This window comes from Anguilla anguilla, chromosome 16 (assembly GCF_013347855.1).
Source record: "Anguilla anguilla isolate fAngAng1 chromosome 16, fAngAng1.pri, whole genome shotgun sequence".
Taxonomy (NCBI): Eukaryota; Metazoa; Chordata; class Actinopteri; order Anguilliformes; family Anguillidae; genus Anguilla; species Anguilla anguilla.
Window position 1 is genome coordinate 27470436 of NC_049216.1, and position 22642 is coordinate 27493077.

Here is a 22642-nt window from a genome sequence, read left to right on the forward strand (position 1 = left end):
GTTTCATATCCACCTGCAAATTCTAAAGGTAGAATAAAGGAGGCCTGTCATTGAAACTTTGTCCTCGCCACCCAGGCTAATCTCTTGGTTTCCTTACTTTTTGTGCAGAATCTAACCAACCAATTAACCTCTCCCAATTTTTCTGGGAAGGGGGAAAGCGCTTCTGGAATTTCTATTGGTGTGTCGGGCATTGGCCGGATTCATGCAAATGAGGGGAAGTTTTGCAACTCTAATTGTGTGTACTCCCTGAGCACGTTGGCTGGACTTTGGCAAAGGTTTTTTTTTGTCTTAATGACAGAAGCAGTTTGCATTTCCCCTTGGCATTTATCATCCCTTCTTATTTTTGTTCTTGCTGTCCAACTAATTTGCCGAGGGAGAAACATGGTAAAGGCGCGGTATCATCCGATGGACTTTTAATGCGCCTTTTTTCCCCCCTCTGACTGGAAATGTCCTGGTAGAAGCAACAGGACTCGGATGAAAAGATGGAGAGGTGTGGGCATTAGAGGAAGCGGGTCCTGGACAGGGAGCCTGTGGTAACACCATGACGGTTTGTGGTTCTCCCTTGTTTTATTTCTGTCTCTCTGCAAATGGGCAGGAGGGCTACTTCAGGGAAAGCGGGTACGGATTGTTTATATCGCTGCAGTTAATTGCTTTAATTCTGTTAAGCGGTTTGCTTCGAATACCAGGGGCTTTAGATTAAAAATCTTTTTTGCGCTTTGCCATTGTATCAATCCGTTATGTCTCTTCAGAACACAGTGATGTTGAGGTTAGCCGTCCAGAGTGATCTCGTGTTGGAGCGTCACGTAGTCAGCAGGTTTCACAGGAGAGATGCGATGACGGCTTTTTTTTTCTTTCTTTCTTTTTCTTTTTTTTTTCCCACAGCCATAATGATGTCCAACACCTAACCCCCCCCCCCCACCCCCGTTTGCCGTGGTTTGGGGAAAGGTGGGTGAATGTTTAAAGGACTCTTCCTTTTGGAAGTGTGAGAAAACGGTGGGTCAAAGGGCACTTACTAGCCGAAGTGTTGCGAGACTGAAGCTAATGTGTCACAGTTATCTGTGTTCTCTGGCACGGTTGATCCTAAGGCAGTACTGCTACAAGCACTCTGCCCGCGCTGCCGTGACAGTAATGCGCTCCAAAAAAGCAGCCTGCTTCAGTAGAGTTAGGGTCTGTCAGGAGGATGTAAGCGCAGAGGGAGCGTTTTCCCTCTCTAATCAGGAACACACAAACCAATCAAAGTGAAGAATGAAGCCGGTGAGGGTGACTGAGTCATCCGACAGACCGTTTTAAAGAGTGCATAGACCTTGCAACCCTTTTCATAGACCTGGAGCCTTGCCTTCTAGTAACCTTTCAAAAAAATGTTTAAAAATATTTCAGATGCTTAAATAGCCACTGGAACTAGAAGATGTGAAAGCCACACCGTTGCTGGCGTGTGTCTGCACAACCCTCTCCTTTCTTTCCCGTGGTAGATCACAGTGCTTGGCTGAAAAGAAGCTGAACGTTCAGGAATTCAGAGCACAGGGAAGCGAGAGCTCAGTGGTGGGTTTCCCTTTAAGAATTCTGCTGGGAAAGTGTGGACTGTAAACAGATAATGGCAGTCATGCAGAATGTGACCGGAAACAGGGGAGAGAAAAGAAAAAAAAAAAAAAGAAGCTTTTTCCAGACTTTCAGTGCAGCCACGCTGAGTGTGACTCAGGAAGTGCACTGCGAGTGACGCTGTGCCCTGGTATTTAAAGCAACAGCTACCTGTCCTGAGTCTGGCGCTGACTGTCACAGATTTCTGGTGTCAAATCTCGGGTTGCCATGAGGGTGGCAAGCTAAAATAAAGAGGGGTGCTGCTGTTAATGCTAAAGCCCCGTGGGCAATCTGTAAACGGAAGGGTGACACAGAACGTCTCTTTCCAGTGTTGCTCGTATCGCTGGCAACACTGGAAAATGTAACGTGTCATATCCTCATATCCTGCCCTGGACAGTGTGCTGTACCCTGTGCGCTCTTCGGTCCACACTGCCCTCGTTGTGCTCTGTGTCCGAGTGTGTGGGAGTGCAGCAGTATCAACAACGTTCAGGCCAGCTGCTGGTATCGATCCTGTCCCCTTTAGTCAAACTTTCTCCGTTCCCTTTCTCACCCTTTAGTTAAAAAGCCCGGAGTGGCACGCTCCCTAGCACGCACATGCACACGTGGGCTCATAATTTACAGCTCCTGGACCCTTGATCAATTGATAGCAGGGAATCCTTTGGTAAATAGAGTTTTAGACACATTGCCAATAGACCTCGGCTATTGATTGGAGTGTAAATTAAAAACTTAATCAGGTCTCTGAGATAAGATTTATCTCCGCCCCCGGCAAATTACAGGGCCGGCTGAGAGGCAGGGATAGGCAGGTCAGCTGGGAGAGGAGCGCCGGGCTCCTGCAGGCTCCAGGCACAGGGCGGGCCCGGGAGCACCGGCCCCCAGCCTCCTGCACCGGCCCCCAGCCTCCTGCACCGGCCCCTAGTCTCCTGCACCGGCCCCCAGTCTCCTGTACCGGCCCCCAGTCTCCTGTACCGGCCCCCAGTCTCCTGTACCGGCCCCCAGTCTCCTGTACCGGCCCCCAGTCTCCTGTACCGGCCCCCAGCCTCCTGCTCTGGCCCCCAGCCTCCTGCACCGGCCCCCAGCCTCCTGCACCGGCCCCCAGCCTCCTGCACCGGCCCGCAGCCTCCTGCTCTGGCCCCCAGCCTCCTGCTCCCACACCTTGCCCCAGAGCTGCGTGCTGCTGCCTGTTCTGGACTCCAGCGTGCACTGTGGGGCGTGCGAGAAGCCTGAGTCACAGTACCGGCACCATTTGGTCGCATGAAACACCAGCATTTATTTACTTACATCGTAATGGGGGTCTGTTTCATTCATTCATTTATTTATCTATTTATTTTTAAGACTTGCGTAATTTTTTCAAGCACTTTTCTTCCTTTAGCGATGAAATATGTGTTAAACTGGACTGAGATATTTCAACAGTAATATCCCAGATCAACATAGGCTTTGTGCCTCAGCAGGCTGATTCACAAGCCCGTACACATGGCTTACATGTTTGTGTATTTCTGTGTACAGTATGCTCCATACCCCATATCATAAATATCCTAATTTGTGTGTGTACGTCAATTAGGTATGTGCATTTGTTAGATTATAGAGTTTCACTGTAATTGCAAAGGGGAATTTTCTATGTCTCCACTCATTTTAATTATTCTTGCAAAACAGGTGTCTGTTCAAAATGAGCGACTCAGTTTTTTTAAGTTTAATTTTAGAGGTAAGAATTCCTTAATCACAGGGGGAGGATTAAGTATTTTTCATAAAGCAGAGGACAAAAATTTACTGCAAAGGTGGGTCTCAAAAAAAAAAAAAAAAGAAATTTACAAGCTTTTCACCCCAGTAATTAAAACGTTAATTTTACAGTGATTAGAAGCAGCATTAGCCCTCTCTCTGGGATTATAGTAGTTTCATTATCACTGTGATTATGTACCTAAAACGTGGAGGCGAGCAGAATCACATTAAAGCTGAGGGGCTGGAGGTCACAGCTTAGTTCACCTGTCCCAGACAGGATGTTTCAGGTTTAGTCGCTCAGGGAGGAGATTGGGGGGGGGGAGCGCCGGTCCGATAAAGGGTTGGCGGGGTTAAATGCCGACGTTTCGGGCTGATGGCACCGGCAGACGGGTTCGGTCTGAGGACACCGCCGAGATCGGTCTGCCGGGGCGAGCGGTAGACAGAAGGGGGCGAAGGCGAAAAACGGAATAGGAAGGAGACCGAAAAGGGAATAAATAAACAAAGGATGACAGCGAGCACCTTCGCGGGTCCAGAGCAGCAGCAGGTGTCAGTAATAGACGCTTTGTCTGATAAGCCCTGAAAAGACTCGTTTAGTTAGTGAAAGTGCAGCGGGAGCCCGCCCCTGATAAACCCGCTGTTTCCCTCTAATACCCACCAGCTAAAATCAATAGACGGGATAATGCTGCTGCATGTCCACCAGTCTCCTTTATCTCCAGCTTTTCCATACCCATGTACATGGGGGCCAGGAAGTGAGCGAGAGAGAGAGAGACCGAGATAGTAAGAGAAATACTGAATCTGTGTGTCACTGTGTGAGAGGAAGGAATTCTTTTCTACATGGTTTTATCCCTTGACCTGGGTCTCTCTCTCTCTCTCTCGCTACCTCTCTTCTTTCTTTCTCTCCTCCATTTTTCTGCCTCTCCTTTACACTCTGTCTACAAATTTGCCTGATTATATACTTTATACTCATTTTCTGCTTTGCCCATTGGTCGTGAGTATTGTCTCTGGCTGTGACTGGGTAAAATGAGCTTGGTTTATCTCCTTTGGCCTGCATCAGAACATATAACTGACTCTGACTCTCAAAACGGAGAGACCTGAAATCCACAGTGCAAGGCCAGTGACCCCACAATACACTCTGCGCCACTGCAGGGGGACTTTACCATGAAATGCTGGGCATTGGGCTTTTCCCGGAACGGGCTCAGGCCTGCTTTGGCTGGCGGGCTGCTCCACGCTCCTCCACCGGCCACCGGGCGATTTTGTAAGTCCCGTTAATCGAGTCAGCTGTCAGACCACGAGAGTAAAATATTGCCCCAGGTGTTAGCAGTCAGAGCCGTTAGCCTGTGACACAGTCGCCCAAAGTGCAGTGTATTAAAAAGCAGTTTGGACCCAGATCACAGTATATCATAGAGGAGAGCGCGATAAGGCCTGCCTGCCCGACTGTGGATCAATGAAGGTTAGTGACATCATATCGCAAAGTGAAAGCAAGTGCTTTACCCCCAGCTATTTATCAGCCGAACATCAGAGGGGGAGCGGAGAAAGCCACTCTTCCCCCCCCACCCCCCACCCCCACCCCGCCAGAGCGCCACGCTCTCCCCTGTTTGCCGCCGTCCCGCCGGCTCCTCCCACTGCGCCCCGGCGGGCCCTCGGCGGCCCCCCGTCGGCGGTGCCTCGGGGATGGCTGAATGACACGGACGGAAGCTGGCAGATTGATATTGGCTATTTCCTCTGATACCTCAGCGTGCGCAATCCATGCAGCCAAAGAGATTTTCTCTCTTTATTTCCACCTCGTCGATACCGTCGCTGTGCCTGTGTTTTGTGAGCTGATGGCTAGCCCCCTAATTGGCCATTGAGTTTCTTTTTTTTTTTTCGTTTTTTTTTTTCTTTATGAGCTCGCTTGATGACGCTTCAGGATGTGGAATGGAATGCTATTCATACCGCGAACCTAAGCCTCCCAATCCCGTGCAAAACGGTTTTGGCTGGATTTTAGTGGAAATGTGCCTTGCCTATGAAGGGGGGAAATTGCATGTGACATTGATCAGGCAAACAGCAGCAGCCCTTGACCCCCCCACCCCCCCGCCCCACGGCCCCCGCAGCCCTCATCTGTGACCTTTTCCCTCATGGCTGTCTCACACCCTCTCTCAGGGCTGTTTGGAGATTACATTAGCATACCGTCCCCCTACCTCATATCCTCACACCCCTTTTTATAGTATCTGTATCTGGGGCAGAGCTGACCTTGGTGTGTGTGTGTGTTTGTGTGTGTGTGTGTGTCTGTCTGTCTGCCTGTGTGTATCCGTGTCTCTGCTCCCGTGACTTGTTTGTGTGTGTGTGTGTGTGTGTGTGTCTGTCTGTGTGTATGTGTGTCTCTGTGTCACCGCCCCTGTGACTCTTGTGTATATGTGCGTGTGCGTGTGCGTGTGTGTGTGTGTGTGTGTGTGTGTGTGTGTGTGCGCACTCGCGCGCATGCCTGTGTGCATGTGAAGCTACAGGTAAAGTATGTGTTCCATTTATCAGCTGCCTGAGGCGCGATGCTGAGGATTCCCCCAATGGGTTAGCGTGTAACCGCTCTGTCAATACGGGCTCGTCAAGGCTGGTGGAGCTGAAGGAGGAAGAAAGAGCCGCACTTCACGCCGCCCGCCACTTATTGAGCAGCCAATAGCAATTTAACTCCTGACACGGGGAAGAGGAAAAGGCCCCGGTCCGGCTGGGGGGGGGCTAGATCTCGCTGCCTTTTTCTGCCCTCCTTCCTCTGAGCCCATGTGGGGAGGGGGGGGCCACAGGGGGCCCAGCTGAGATGGGGTCCCTCAGGAAGCCCTCAGAATCCCCGGTTTGGGGCCTCTTCACACGCAGTAATGCTGAGCTCCGGCTCGAGCGGGGACAGCGACTACACACAGGCCAAACGGGGAACTTCCTTCCCCAGTCTGGACTGATTATTTTATCCAGAGTTTTTTTTTCTTACGCTGGTCGTTGCTTACAGGCTGTCGTAAAAAAACTTAACATTGCTTTTCGCTCGGTCAGCTCTGTGTAAGCATTCGAAATTCTCATGGGTGAGATGTGGGAGAGCCTAATAGTATTGGGTCAAACTTTCTGAAAACGCAGCCTAAATATTTTTGCGATGCCTATTGCTTTCATCCCGAGTCATCTTCACTTCCCCATTGCGAGCCCCTCCTTTTTCCCTCCCCCACATCTGTTCCTGATTTTGCAAATAGAACGTCCTCTGAAAATACTGCAGCGAATGCACGCCGTCCTTAATCTTCTGAGAGCTGCTTTGTGTGGAGAGTATATACAGCAGGCTTTTTGGATTTGACAGCTTTGGCTGTGGATGGGGGACCCTTAGTCGCAGTCGGAGTGGAGGATGGATCTTGTGTGTAAGACACATTGTCTGGTGGAAGCTCCCTGTCTTCTGCAGGATGTGTTTGTCTGCAGCTCACAGCTGTAAAGCCCTGTTTCCTCTGCGGAATCTCTCTGTTGACAGAGGAGTATCAGGGTCTGGGAGTGCTTCCAGGCTGTGGTCTTCAGGCAGGCTGAACTGGTTCCAGTTTGGAGGCTGCTGCTCCCGGAACAAAGCCGTTCTCCCCTCTGTTTGTCCTCAACTGTCTCCCCCCCGGTCACACACACGCACGCGCGCGCGCACACACGCACACACACGCGCACACACAAACGCACAAACAAACAATTGTCTCCCTCCCTTTTCATAAAGCTCTGGTTCAGTTTATGAATGGGGTGTTTTGAAGGATATTTCACATAAATCCGCCCACTTTGATTCGTCGGACAAAAGTGAGCGTTAAGGGCAGAGTTTTTGTTTTCCCGCCCGGCTATTCTTCAGCGCCTCACTGCAGTGGAATTCCCCCTTTGGGGGGTCGTGTGGATTGGCGCGCTCCGCGCCAGGGATAGGGCGGCCTGCCGGTACATGTCCTGATACCTGAGTCACCCTGGCAACCTTAACTCCTTACGCCCCGCCTAGGCGGCAGGGCTGGCCGTCGGGGGAGCCAGGGTCCTCTCAACACCTCCCCAGGCGGGCGGGAGGGCCGGTCCACCGCTCAGCAGGGCGAGGGGGTGTCTGAGCGCCGGATCAGGAGGGAGAGGGGGGGGTGACGTTATGCAAATAAAAAAAGAAATGCAGCGGAACAGTCCGCCTCCACAGGCTGCCCCCGATCTCTGCTCAGTCCCCGATATCGAAACATGTTTTAATGTTTATTAAATTGAAATGAGGCATTAATTCAATGCAAAAAAAAAAAAAAAAAAAGAAAGAAAAAAAGTCATGCAAAATGGGTCTTCAGACGCCCTGCCGTTAAAGGACAGCTGTCCAAACATTGTCTAAACGTTTAACGGCAGTCGCGGCGTGCTCTGGTGTCACCTCCACAGGCGAGTGGGAGGCCCGAGCTGGGCCAGAATGAACTTGGATACTGTTGTTGCAGGGGTGAGGCGAATGCTTTCCAGAGGTTAGCCCGGGATGGGAGAGGTCACGGGCTCCTCTTAATCCAGGAGGCTTGCCCTTAATCGCGTTTGATGTGCATGTGAAAATGAGCAGGTCCAGAATTCCATTCCTCGCCTTTCCAAGTTCAGAGGTTTGGGGTGGGTAGGGTTGGCCTGGGGAAGGGGGTGGGGGGTGGGGGGTGGGGGTGGGGAGAAGGCGGGTCCAGCTGACTCTTGCTGCCTGCCAGGCTCCATTTAAAGTGTCTGGTAAAAGGAGAGCTGTCCCAGGCATTCCTGCACCCACTCACAGGCTCTGGGGCCTTACCGTCCACCCCTGTCCCATAACCTGGGCTCTGCCCCCCCCCCCCGGTCTCTGTCCCACCCCTCCCCTTGTTCCTCCGCTCACTGGCCAGATTGTGTGTGAGAGTGTGTTTTGTGTGTTTGTGTGTGTGTGTGTGTGTGTGTGTGTGTGTGTGTTTTTGTGTTTGTATGTGTGTGTTTTTGTGTTTCTGTGTGTGTGTTTTTGTGTTTCTGTGTGTGTTTGTTTGTTTGCCTGTGTGTGTGTGCGTGTGTGTGTGAGAAACACTGAGCAGGAATGTTGGAAACCAGGAGACAGGTTTACGAGGGGAATTCCACGGAAGTGCTGTGGTAAATAAAGGTGCCAGTGTCCCGGGCTGCACGTCAGTGGTGTAACTCTGGCTTTGACTCCTTAGGGCTACATTTCACTTGTCTCGGTGCTAGTGTGCTAACCTTCAGCACGGAATATCAGGTTTCTGACATTCTTCAATAGGTAGTAATAATCCGTTCTCGGTCCTTTGAGTTCCTCAAATTCTTGGCTGAAACTTTATCCAAAGTTCATTTATTTATTTATTTGTTTATTTTACACTATTTCTTTTTCAGTTGTCTCACATGCAGTTGTCTCATGTCTCACATGCATGTCCAGCAAACGACAAACAGATTGATTCAGTGTCGTAATGCAGGAGGAGATGACTGTCTATTGAAGAGAAACAGTCACTGATGATTGGCAAAAGAATCTCTTTCAGCGTGGGTTATTCTTTACTATGGCGGGGTTGCTTTAGCTTCTTTAGCTTCTTTAGCTTCTTTAGCTTTATCCGTACCGTCGGCTCTGGTCCCCGTCGTGGAGCGTTCCCCGCGCTGCTGTGAGAGGGGGAGGGAGGGGCTTCTATGGCTGTGCGGCCTTCCAGACTGGCCGAGGGCTGGAGGGTGCCGGGGCGAAGGGAGTAACCGGCGAGTTGGATGGGGGGGGGTGGAAGGGGGTCGGCACACGGCACACGGCACACGTACTTCCCGCCGGTCCGCCCGCGCGCTGCCACGGCGAGCGGTCGCGTGGACCGGCGTCGCACGCACGGCCGCCCAGCCTATCGATCGCTCTGAGCGCTCTTTCTTTTGTAGCTGCGTTTAAGGCGCTGCTGAGAAGTTCAGGTGCGGTTACCGTTGGCAGAGGATCCCGAGGCCTGGAGCAATAAACAGGGGAGCAGGCAGCCAGCCAGACGCAATTCAACAAACTTTTAACCTCGCGCTCAACTAATCCCATGTTATGTCAGTAACACTCTCTCTCTCTCTCTCTCACTCTCTTTCATTCTCTCTCTCTTTTTCATTCTCTCTTTCTCTCCCTCCCCCTCTCCCTCCTCCTCTCCCTCTTTCTTTTCAAGTGAAGTCAGGCTCAGTAGCCTGACCTTTAAACAAGGCCCGGAACACCGCAGCTGTTACCGACTTCAAACGTGCAGCCGTTCGAACCGGAGCGGGCTAATAATGCGTCTATTTAAGATACACTTTAAACCCGTCTCTGCTTCTGTTGCTTTCTGTTCGGGGCGCTGACAAAGACGGCGTCGCCCACGGTCCCTTCTGAAGCCTGCCTAACGTCAGACAGGGGAACCCAAACAAAGGCACAGTTCACGTTTGGCTTTAATGTGTCTTTTTTCAGGAACGTGGCGATTGTCGCAAACCCAAGTTCCTTAACCGTGGATATTGTGAAGCGTCCCTCTCGTCTTCCTGGTCGAAAAGCGCTCAGTCTTAAGTGCGTGAACTGACACGGTCTCTGGCGTGGCTCCCCGGGCCGTTCGCTGCCGCGACGCGATTAGATTTCAGTACAAGTATCTCCACGGAAGGCATTTCTGAAAACGAGCAGCTGTGTAAAAAACGCAGCGTTGTGTTTGTGCGGGGAGGTGCTGCTGCAAAGGGAAGCACTGTCTCTGCAGCCATGGAAAAAGCCTAATGCGGGGCACAAGGGCAGGAAGTGGAACGCTTCAGCCTCAGATCTGAATCACCCACTTACATGCTGATATTTTAGGATCCTTTTAAAATAGAGCCCTTTTCCTCAGACTGCTCTATAACTTCTTCATTAAATATGTAGAGGCGGAGAAGAAGATTGGTAACAAACTTTACAGCGTTCTTGTTATTCATCACTGTGGAAACCTGACGGTCCCTCTCAGAACAAAAGAGCATCAGTGGGCTAAATGGCTATATTTCTTTGTTAATAAATTTCCCCAGATGACGGTAAAAGCAATATCAGACTGTTCTTCACCCTTTGATGGTGCTGCGTTGCACATTAAGAACATAGTAAAATAACAGCTGGCCTCAAGAAAGTGGCCCGTAACTGACACATGGTAGATTTACTGTGCATGAGCTGATTCAGTAATGGGAAGATCTCGGAGACGGGATTCTAATGCTGTGGGAATTTAGTGAACTTGGCTGCGTTTGCAAACATGCAGCAGGAAAAACATCTACCTAAAATGTCAGCCTTGCATGAGGCCCTTGACTAGTAGCACAGCCCATGTTCTCAAGGATCAATTCTGCTTTGACTCGTTACGTTATCTGGATGGGCTGGGTGCTGAACACAGAATTAGCTGAGCCTCCCTGATAATGGAAACCAGGAACGAGTTGAGTTGAGCCCATCCGGATACAGTATGGATCAGTGAATTTCCACTGATTCTTCACAGAATCATGCTTCATGAATGACCCTTCACCTTAGCCCCTGGACATGACCTCATGACCTTGTCTGCGTCAGTTTAATGTGCACTTTGAGAAGGCAGCCTATGTGTTATGGACAATACACACACACACACAAAGTTGTAGCAAAATTAGAATTTTGTAGCATTAGAATCCCACACACTCTGTCCCTGAAGTGCGAAACATATACTTTGGATTGAAGTTGATTTGTGAGCTACAGTCACGTCTCCTAACCTTGGTACCTGCATGAATAGTGCAGTCCTTGTGCATTTGGAAAGGGGTCAGCAGAGGCCATCTGATAGCATATTGGTGTAGACAAGTAATCAGGGAACTGGGACAAACCAGTGAATATGATATCAGGGACATCAAATGCCTGAATGATTTAAAACATTCTTTATCTCCCAGCATCATACTTGTGTCTTAGTTTTTCTGTGTGTGTGTGTGTCTGTGTGTGTGAGAGAGAGAGAGAGAGAGAGAGAGAGAGAGAGATTTTTTTATTGTGATTCAGGAAACATTTTTTTGTTTACCTGTTTTTCCTCTGAGCTGTCATTATAAAAATGGCTGCCCTGTTTACCCTTTGGCCTGCTATGGCTGGATCATTGGGGTTAATTACAGGTCTGAGAGTGATGTCACCATTGAGATATCTTTTGCCATGTGTTTTTTTGCCAACCCCTCTCCACCAGCCTGCTTTAACTGCCTGTCATCTGGCTTCCCCAGCAAAAGCACTGTCCCTCTCCATACTTCCTGACTTGTTTGAGTTCAGGGGAATTATTTGATTTGTAGATGTGGTTATTTAACCTTCCTAGTGAAGGAACCGATAAGAAGTTCTCACAGCTGTTTGGACAAGACTGGACGTGTGCCAAAGAAAGAAAATATGCATTTTTTTCCCCCAAACTTGTTAAGCACATAATTTCCCACCGCCTTCTCACTGGTTTCAATGTTTACAGGTTAAAACAGGGTTAACTCCACAGGGCGGAGTGTTTGAGTTGTGTGCGGTTGAACTGGATTGAAAGGAACAGAAGTGGGCTATGAATTCCTGGATGAATGCTTAAATTCCCCTTTGAGCACCTGAGATGTGAAACAGATAGTGGTTATAGTTGAGTAGGATGTTCAGTTCCAATCTCAGTTGATGCAGTGTCTCCTGGAGACTTTGACCTGGAGAATATATTGCCTAATAGGCCACAAAACCACCTGGAGACCTGATCCTATGCTTCTTATCACTGCTATTAGATGACCCCATAAAACTCAAAAAGAGGAATCCATCATGGGGAATTAGACCCCGTAGAAAAATAGGATTGAAGGCTTTCCTTTTTTCTGGAACTAAAGAAAAGAATGGTAGGTAATGTTATCTTGCTCACAGGTACAAGAATCCAGCTTGTAGAAGCTAAGGGTTTCAAGTTTCTAATATGTATATAAAGTTTCACGGCACAATAGATCTTTTGTGTGGTGCAAAATGAACACCCCCTCCCTCCCTCCCCCTTTAAAAAAATGCATTCATGCAGTGGCGGGGCGGCGAGGACTCAGGTTTCTCCTGTCTTTGTGTGCTGTGTCGTCACTCACCCCCGCAAGCTGAAATGTGCATCTCACGAATGCAGGCAGGCAGCCAGTGCTGCGTCCAGCCGCGGATTAGGGCGAATCCGGGAAACAACGGGGTCCTCACAAAACAACAGCATGGCAGGTAACTGAACTCAGACTGGGGAGAGGAGGCAGACGATAATTACAGAGCTTTTTGTTTTCGGGGCACTTTTAGCTGGCTACTTAAGTGCCTGATCTGAAATCCGTGCCTTGTAATTACAGTACTGGGCCTCATTAGTGCCGACAGCTCGAGAGATTATGCTCTGTTTGCGTGTGTGCGTGTGTGTGGGTGTGGGTGTGTGTGTGTGTGGGTGGGTGACCTGCAGCCACGCTATTCATATCAGGCTTGTCTCTGTGAGTGCATCTTTGGGTTTTTGCCTAGCAGGCTCAGTCAGGGCCTTGAATCTCCCTCACATTGGGCATGTAGTTCTCACTTCCTGGTTTTTGCGTTGTGCCGCCTGGCTTAGAGTGTGTGTCTGGTGGAACAGGAAGTTCTTATCCTCTCTCAGGCCCAGAGGCTGACTCCCCCTAGACTGAGCCACTTGAATCCTCACGGCTCCCCTGCAGCCTAATCCTCAGGCCGTATGAAGGAGACGAATTTGCCTCGCTGTTTCTGACTTTCTGCTTCCTCTTCTAATGTGACAAAATGTTGCCTTCTCTAAGCTCTCAGCTCTACCTGTGGGTTGTTTATATTTTATAGCGATTAAGACAAAATGTGATTTAAAATTTTTAAAATAAGTTTGGCACCTGAAGACGGGGGTGAACACCCTTAATTCCCTCCTTAATTTTAAAATACCCAATTATCTGCAGACCCCAATCCGACCGAGCCCTCCCATACCCTGGGTGGCGCTATTGCCGTGCGCCTATCAAGCTAGTAGCTACAGTCGGCACTGGAACGGTCTGGATTCGATCCAGGACCGCAGGGCTCCTCCATACTCCGCAGTTTGATGCCATAATCGCGTGAGCCACTGAAGCAGCCATAGCAGTCACTTTTCTTTGAGTCAGCTGTGTGTTGTGTGTTGTGTTGAGTTGTCTTAAGGGTTTTCCTGTGGTCTGGAAAAGCCTGCTGAGTTGCCATGGAGTTTTCCTGTGGTGTCTGAAAGCGTGTCAGTGGTGTGGCCCGGGGTCTAGTGCCACCAGGTGCAAGCCTCTCTAGATTGATGGAGTGGTGCCAAGCAGTGTCTCCCTAAAGAGGGGTATTAATTCCTAGATCCAGAGGGAAGCCTGCTATTGACTTCAGTCACATTTAATCAGTATGCAAGGGAACCCCTGAATTAGAAAAGAGCAATTGGACCAAACAAAATAGTTCCCCCCCCCCCCCCCCCCCCCCCACCCCCCCCCGCCCCGCCACCCAGACAAATAGCTACCCTCTTTCTGCTTGCCTGGGGTCTTTTTGGGTGGCACGGATACCTTTGCATCCCAACATGAGACAGATTCCTGTCTCTTTAAGCTGTTAGCCTTTCTAATAGATTCTTAAGCACTGGCTTTAGTGCGTGTTAAACCAGGATTACCCTATCAATTATGGTCAGTACAAACAAGGATTACTTAAAACACTACATTTTTCTTGTCGAGAGGCTAAAAGCAGGGCAAATTAAAGGAGCGGCATTGCTGTTGATAAGGAAGGCAGTGAAGCCTGGCTTTTCCCCTCTCTCTGAACCGCTGGCTCTCGGTGGGTGACATCGGGGGTACATCGTGGCATCACGGCTGGAACCGCAACAGGCTGTTCATTGGCCAGATGTGCTTAAAATAAGAACTCGCGATTCTCCATAACTGCTTTCAATGAGATATGCGCACGCTCTTCAGATTCTAAAGACACTGCTGTATTTTTATTTTTTTTGTTTATTTTTTAAATTTTTTTCAGACTACTGTTGGTGTTTAATGTTCTTAAATGATACATTTAAATGAAAACGGCTGTCTTGGTTCAGTGGGCTCTCTGGTTTTCTTAATGTCAGTTCCAGTTTACAGATTTCAAGATTTAAGCACCTGGAATGCCGAGAATGAGGAGAGACTGTTTGAGATTGTAGCTATCTATTGATAAAGCATTTCCTTTTTCATAATTGCACACCTAGAGTTTAGCTATTTCACAATGTCTTCAAAACACTCTTAATACAGTTTACCTTCTTTTTCTAATCTCCAGTAACATTTTCTCATTTTTGTAATCCTCTGATCCAGCACATTGGTTACACTTCAGTCTCACGTTCACTTGGTGGTAATAAGAAATGGCTGCCATGGTATTATGATGTAACCAGAAAGCCTAGCTACATGTACTGTTCTAACACGACAAGTTAGACATGATATACTGTTTTTGAGTTTCAAGTACAGAAATATCTGTCATATTTTTGCTATAAGCTCATCATCCTTCTAACATTTCGCAAGGTGGGGCTGACCTTGCTGTAACATGATCTAGGAGTTTTCTGTGTGCAGACTGACTGTTGGCTGATCCCCGTATTCCCATGAAAATATGCAGACCCTGCACCCTGCTTTGTTTACTTTTAACAATCTCAATTAACTGCTGTAGCCCATCGCACAATGTTGCAGCAAGTATGGGCATATACTTGCCAAACCAGATCTGCTTGAACACAGAGCGTATGAGTGTGCTTGTGTGAGAACCCGCACATATATCCCATAGTGCACGCTGTCAGCTCGTGGCTCCTGAGGTCTTTTGGATACTGCTCATCAGTGTATCACTGTGCCGACCCCGCTGTCCACAGCATCTCATCTTTAGAGTACTCCGTGCGGTGGCCGAGTCAAAGAGCTCATCTTTTTAAAAATATCTGAAGTGGCTTTGAACGGTTCTGCGTATCATCTTAACCCCTGGGAGAAAGGGTCAGCCCTGCTTGAAACAGTGCCTGGGGGCAAGTGCGAATCTTAGCGGGGCCTATAAAGCCTTTCTGTTGTTATTCTATCATCGTTTGGGTTTCTATGCTTTCTGCGCACCGTCAGTCTGTGTCGATTGATTGGTGACTAAGAGCCTTCTCTGGATATGTCAGTGGCCTTTTTTACGGAAATAATAAGTCCTAATCAGACCTGATAAAAAATGCATTATTGATTGTGGCGTTCCTCCGGCAGACGAGTGAATCTGTGAATGGCCCCAACCTCTCAACACAGACCGCTGTGGAGCCAGCAGACAGGCCAGGTTTCCTGTTACCTGCTCTGGGCCGAGGTGGAGGTGGACCTCAAGTCTCCATCTTGCAATCGCAGAGCAACAGGAGAGACAGGGCGGAAAAAAAGAGAGGAAAAAAAAACCTCACCTCCAGTATATCATTCTGAGGGAGATCAATATGAAAATGGTGAGGAGTATTGAGCAGAATCACAAATTGCCATTGGCTGGAGGCATGCTGAGTGGGTCTAGGCTTTGATATGTGTTAATCCTTATGACTTGAACCGAAAGCCAAAAAGCTTGGCGAAATGTGGGTGAAAAGGGAAAGGGGGGAGAAAAACATAATTTTCTCTGTTTGTCCCCATTTTGAAATGAGCCCTACTTAATTAAGAAGCAATGAGAGTCTGCAGATAGCATTCCTTAATTAGCTTAAGCTGGCTGCTGTAACCAGATCCACTGCATTAATGACAACACAGCCCCTGTGAAAAGCCTCATTGTTCTCCAGATAATTGTCCTTTTAGTTAACGCGGCTAGAGAAGGGCTCCTCTTGTTAAGGGAGCTGGCTGGGTTGTCAACAGCCGGAGGCGGCGTTGGGTCCCGGGTTCACCCTGGCCCGGTGCCCGCTCTCACAAGCCCACTTGTGCCCTCTGCTGAAATCCCCTTGGCAAGCACTGGAATTGGCCATCCCCGGGGGGAGCAGGCAGGGTTGCTAGTTGGGATGTTAATTATATACCCAGAATCTTAATGAATGACAAGGGATCAATAGAATAAGGTGGATGTATGCTAACAGCATGTTGATTATAGCGGCTAATGATGTCCCGTGTTGCTGTCACTGTACACAATGGAGGGCGGGAGGGAGGAGAGAGGAGGGGCAGAGGGCTAAGCAATGCGCCAGCTACACTGGTTAAATACAAGTAAAATGGCCAAGGCCATATATATAATTGTCTTATAATGCATAACAGCGCTGTTGGAGAGTTTTGTGCGAGTGCATGACAGGGATTGGGGGGAGGCGGGTGGGGAGGGGGGGCGAGGGGGGTCAGTGCGGAGGGGGAAATGTCAGCACGGACCAGAGATTTCACCTGCTTGGAGTGATGCCTGCTCTCTGAGATCTCCATTGTGTCCAGCTAGCCAGAACTGTGAGAAACCCTATACCTTTCCTCCAAAGCAGGGAGGGAGCGCGGCCAAGAATTAACTGCTCCTTCGGTCTGGCAGCGTCTGCGGGTTCTGCCTGCCTCCATTCACGGCCGAGCGAGAGACGGAACGCAGAGAGGGAGGAAGAACAGAGAGCCGCTCGCGATGTGGCGCTGAGTCCGTCTGAGACACTGGGTCCGTTTCCCACGAGGAGCGGAGTCTAGGCTGTGAACGCAGCTCGGCCTTCGGGTTCCTCCCGGAGTAAAGTCACCGTGTTCATAACCATAAATTAGCACAGCGTTTGTCCTTGCATAAAGATGATTGGTGTTGGAGGCACGTATTGAATTACCCAGCCTTTCAAATTATAAAAGAGTGCTCCTCTTAGTGTCTCTACTGCACTGTGGAGGAAAAAAAAAATGGACAAAATGCCACTCAAAGACATGATGCTTTGCAGACGTCTGAGAAGGATCAGTGCTATTGTTGCACTGAATTTGAATGACAGCTGTGCTGTCATGGATTTGTAATTATGTGCATTATTTTAATAATGAAAAAAGACATGCACACCCCATTGTCCAGTGATAAGGCATAACCTAATGCACTTTTTTTTTTTTTAAAGATATGTTTTTTTTTTTTGCCACTGTCCAAGGCAGGCCAGGATCTGATTACATCCGGTGTGAAAATGAAACTCTAGAACACCTTGAGACCGGACAATCTGTGGAGCGGTGGAATAGGTGCTGACCCCCCCGGTAGCCCCGGAGTATATTATTGACCACGGCCCTTCGGCGGAATTGATTACTTTATCGTATTGCCATGAACTTCGGTGGCCGCGGAGCGCGGGGTGACCCAGCCGGCCCGAGCGCGGCGGTGACCCTCGCCTTGGGGGAAGAGTTATGTGACTTTGACCCGATCCCTGATGAAGAAGGCCTGACCCTCGGGCGTGGCTGCCAGCGCAGATAGCTGATGTCCTTCCTGCGGTGGCTCCCGGCGTCTCCTCCGTGGACTGCGGTTCAGATCGAGCCCTCCTCGTTATTAATGGGTCGTGTGCCCCGGCTCATGTCCTCGAGGTGAATCTGCAGGCTTGGGTCAGGGGAATGGACTGAGGGTTAGGGTTAGAGGGGGGGGGGGGGTTGCTAATTGATCTTTACCAAATTACTCCCAAAAACACGGGAAATCAATACAGAACGCATTCCACACTTCAGCTTTCTCTGAAATCTGTATGTGTATTTGTACAAGCCATCTTGTAATGTGAACCCAAGCACAGCATTTAGCCTATAGCTAACAGGCATGTAAACCTGCCGCCAGTGTTGGCATTGAGAGGATCCTCTCTTCCTCTCTGGGTGAGAGGTGACTGCCAGGTGTGCTGTCGAGCTCCTGTGTTCTACATGCAGCTCACTGCCACGCCCAGGCCGGCACGGGAAGCAGCAACAACATGCAAAACAACTTCTGTTAATAATTGTCTGCTCCCCGTCTCATTTTTTTCTTTTCTTTTTTCTTTCTGCTATTGTGTTGTTTCATTTCATTTCTGGTGCCTTCCAAGATTTCCATTAAAATGGAAAAGGGAAGGGGGATGCTCAATTGTTTGAGTTACTGAGGCAGTTTTAATGGCCTGGGAGAAGGAGATCTAAGCTCCTCCACCTGCAGTTGTACCCATCATGCACTCCGTCTTGGCACTGCTTTTTTAATCAGTAATATGTTTAGGTTTTTCAAAATAAATAAAATAAGCGGAGGAAAGGGAGAGAACCTCTCGGGGAATTTATATGTCCACTGTTTGAAGTGGATGCTCTCGTCTTCTTCAAAGGGGGATTTGAAGGCCAGAACTTCTCTTTTGAATTAGGATCCTCTCTGAGCTACTGTAAATCTTCATATAGTCTGTGTTTATTGATGGACTTTATACCACTTTCTCCATATTCTCCTGGGATTGCCTGGTTTACATGCTGAAAGATTTCAGGTATATTTGGATGCGAACGTGTTTTAGAAATTGAGTCGCATTTTATTACAGTATTTACTTCAACCCTTTAGTCGATGCACCTACTGAATTTACTTACATTTCTGCATATATTTTTTGTATATGTGTTGAAGCACCAGTGATGTAACAGCTGCCCTGTACAGCAGCTGATTGGCCACTCTTGTGTTGGCCCATTCCTGGAAGTGAAGACGGGTGTACAGGCTGCAGACACTCTGTACATACCAGCCATAAAAGAATGCGCTGTCGCGTCAACCGCACACCACTGCAGGCGTTGCTACTCATGCTAATAACAATGTGACACTCAAACAGGTGTTTCTTGTGCCCTCAGTGTGTCATATGTGTCTCTCATCTCTCTCCCTCCCTCCCTCCCTCTCCCCCTTCCTCCCTCCCTCCCTCCCTCTTCCCTTTGTTTAGGACCTGTATCACTATGTCCTGCTGTTTTTTTTTGTATTTTTCTAGTACATTTTTTTGCTAGTACATAGCAGGCGCCTCATAGTAATGATATAACTATATACCGGTTTAATTGGCTACACAACTCTCCGACATGGCTGACGTTTCACGAGTATTCTGTTGCGAAATGTCTGATGTATTACCCTGGCATGTGCTGAATGTTAGCGGTGGTTGTGGTGAGTCAACTCCCATGCCAGCCCCCATGCCCTTATCAGTGTAAAACGCAGTTTTGCATATACATGCCCGTGTATCTGTTTAGGAACACGAGGCGAATATACGGGTGGGGCACAGCAAAAATAAGAGGAAGTGTTGTTCATAGCACTTGGCATCTCAGGAACAACAGAACAATTGAAGAGCAGAAAACATCTGTCTCCATTTTCCCCCAGGTGGAGAGAGAGAGCTTAGGTAGCTTAAATTGACTTGAAACCATCAAACAGGGAAAAAAAAAAGCATGATCAAGAAGAGCCAGTGCCTCACAGTGTAATTAGGAATCTTGCAATTGCTGTTCAACTTCCCTGGGAAGGGCTCAGCTGTTTTGATGTCTCTGCAGAAAGCTGGTCTCTGTCCCAATTAATGTCTAACCTTCATTAGGTAATTTTGCCATAGGTAAGCTGTGAACATATTGATTTGAGTATCTATTTGAATTATGCAAACTACTCAAACATGTGCTGAGGCACTCTCCGACATTCAGAAATGGCTCGCAGAGGGACAGGTGGAGAGGATAAGGGCGGGCTTTGCCCTGCTGTGCTTAGAGGTGCCATCCCGAGGTCTAGCTCTGACTGCTGTAGGTTTTTGGGAAAACTTGTCTTTGTTCTCTGGGGCATTACCACTCTTCAGTCACAGCCCCCACCCCAACCACCCCCCCACATTCACACAAGGGGACACCTGACATATTGGAGTCCAGTGCAATTAGGATTCCCAATTGTGGGCTCTCTGCTAATTAGTTATCCTCTCATCTTACATGGCCGACGCATCTGTCAGATGTAATCTGTGAACCGGGCTGCACTGAACAGCGAACTCACTGTGCGCTGCTCTTACATGGAGGAGCTGGGCTTCGGTGGGGGTTATCAACCTTCCTCTCATTGGCCCCTAAAAATGGCTTGAAAGGCTTCTCCAGCTCGTCCATGTTAGCGGTTACTGCAGACGGGATTTCTGCGATTGTTTTGCGAGAGCTGTTTTCTGGCTTCAGTCCAGTGGCCCAGGATTGAAATTCTCTCCCAAACTCTCTGCTCAAATATCTGAATAGGTGTCCCTTCCCTTCTGCGTTCGAAACTTTTCTAAGGAGTCATTTTACATTTTAGGCTCTTAGCACACACTCTTATTCGGAGTGACTTACGCAGATTGTTTTTCATTATAGTATCCATTTATAGAGCTGGACATATGCTGAAGCAATTTAAGTACGTTGTAAGTGCCATGTACCTTGATCAAGTACAAGTGTCCCAAGTATCGAAACCGAGACGACTGAGTTACAAGTGGAGCTCCCTAACCATTGTACTACACTGCTGCCCCCAAGTCTCGGTACTGCAGGTGGTCTTACTCCGTGCTTTATGTGTCCTATGTTAAGCATGAGGGCATTTCTGATGACTTGGCACAACAGTAGTTCTGAAGTGGGAGAGAAATTGCACGTGGCTGCAGGGTTGGCTAGGCTACTGAAATAATAGCCTCCCCGAAAAAACACCTCTGCGACATCAATCCTGCTGGTGCCCCCCTAACGAACGCAGTCATCAGGCACATATTTCAAGTCATTGTGCAGTGTGTAATTTCGGGTGTCCCGCCGAAACTCGGAGCTGTGATTTCTCTCGTCGCTGCGGCTGGAAACCTGTGAACTCGCGGGAGAAACCAGTTTTTCGGCTCCTCGCCTGGAGGGTTGCGTTGGCGCGGGTGTGTGTGCGTGCGTGCGCGTGCGTGCGTGTGTGTGTGTGTGTGTGAGCGTACACGTGGCTGCATTCCCATGTCCTCTGGGCATGGGCGCCGCCCCCGCGCTACATGCCCCGCGCACACTGGCAGGCCGGCCCGCTCGAACCCGCCGGAGAACTCCCAGAAACGGCGAGGAATTCCATTCACAGCGCCGCGCTGCATCTGGCCGCGTTCCCTCGCCTCGCGCGCCGAGAACAATCAGCACGGCCGCGCTCGCCGCGCAACACATTCCGCTCGGCGTTTCAGGGATTCTCTCTAGCGCTTCGAGGGCCTGAGGTGAGGACTGCGAGTGCTTTGGATGTTATTTCTCGGGCTACCGTTTCCTTGTGTGTTCGGATAGCGCTCTCCAGAGTGAGCGCTTGTTTATCTTGCTCGCTGGCATGCGCTCTCAATGTCAAAACAATGACATCATTAATTAAATGTGCATTAAACGTGCAGTTTCAAGGTCCGCTTGGCACTGCTGATTCGACTGCTCCTCAGCGCAGTGTAGAATTCCCCTGGATTCTGCAAAAAGCTTTGAGCAGCGAGCGGTGTGTCATCAGACTTCCCATCATGCCTTTCTCAGCCTACCCCCTCTCACCGGTGGCCTGGTGCCTCTGAGCAGATGTGTTGCAATTGGTGTTCTGCGCAGGAGAGATAAGCAGTGCAGAAGCACTGCGCAGAAAGTTTGTTTCCAGTTAACAGGAAGGTTGCCCGTGAGGGCAGTCTATGCTGATGTCACGACCACTGCTGATCTCATGCAGACTCAGCAGTCCACTCTGTGGTTGTCACTGTGGTTCAGCCCTTTTTTTTATCATTACATCAGCTGTTCTGGGGGACGATCAACAGATGTTTTTTTCCTGCCACCGCCTTGCTTATTATCCTAGGAGCGTGCACTCTGTCCTGGGACCAATGACATGACATCCCCTCTTTGGTCTGCCAAGCGTAATTACGTTTGTGCGAGCGATTTGTTTCGTTCGGTGCTTATTTTTGCCCGCGCGGGTGTCGGCCTGCTCCGTGCCTGTGGTTCCAGGAGGCCCTGGAGAGATCGGGGGAGACCTTTTACAGGCATGTGGGCCATGTGAGCTCAGCCTTTGAGGGGAGAGCGCTTTAGATGGCATCTCCCCTAATCTAATCTGCCTGGCCTCGCTCCATGCGCTAGCTCCCAGCGAGATGCATCTTTCACCCGTTTGGGGCCCCCTGGTCCTGCCAGTAATTACCCAGAAATGTAAATTACAGCTGGGGCCGTGTGGAAACCCCGCTATGCCAGCGTCCGCTCCCCCTCTGCCCTGGCCCTGCCCCTGCCATGCCGAGCCCAGCCCGTCCACCCTCCCCAGGAGCAGCCCGGCGTTTCGGAACAAGGCCCGTCTTTGCGCCTTCTTCCTCTGTCTGAGGTAGCCTTTGAGTAAATCCTTTGCAGATGATATTTTCTTTGCTCCCCCCTCCCCTCCCCTCCCCGCCCCACCTCTTCATCTGGGCGCCTTTACCCCCTACTGCTGCATGTGAGCTTCAGATTGGAAACATCTTTTCCCGATGTTTAGCCGTGAGGTCCTGGGGAAGGGGCGCTCTGGAGCGCTCTGGATCCGAAGCGGGAGGAAGGGAGCGGGGAAGGCGCTGCTGGCTGCCGGGCGGGAGATGCGTGTGTGAACGCTGAGGAATGTGTCAGCTCTCCTCACGGTTCTGACCTTTGGGCCCAGGCTGCCACGTGACTGAGATTTTTTTATTTTTGTTTTTTTTTTCCCCGGCTTCTGCAACGTCTCTCTCGCTCTCAAAACGGCGCGCCTCTCACTCTCCAGTCCGCTGTTCAGTCACTGTTCACGGTTTGCTGCAGAGGTCGTGTGATCGTAAACATTCAG

General features: G+C 49.5%; 1 protein-coding gene across 5 annotated transcripts in view; it reads left to right on the plus strand.

Annotated features, from left to right (window-relative positions):
- The window catches only part of zfhx3 (zinc finger homeobox 3), a 231430-nt gene that overhangs the window by 98435 nt on the left and 110353 nt on the right, over nucleotides 1-22642 (plus strand). The window contains exon 1 of one of the 5 annotated variants that reach the window (XM_035396655.1): nucleotides 12222-12346. The exons of the other annotated variants lie outside the window; for them this stretch is intronic. The gene's annotated coding sequence lies outside the window, so the exon portion shown is untranslated. Of the gene's footprint in view, nucleotides 1-12221; nucleotides 12347-22642 lie in introns of those variants that run through there. 5 annotated transcript variants of the gene reach the window in all.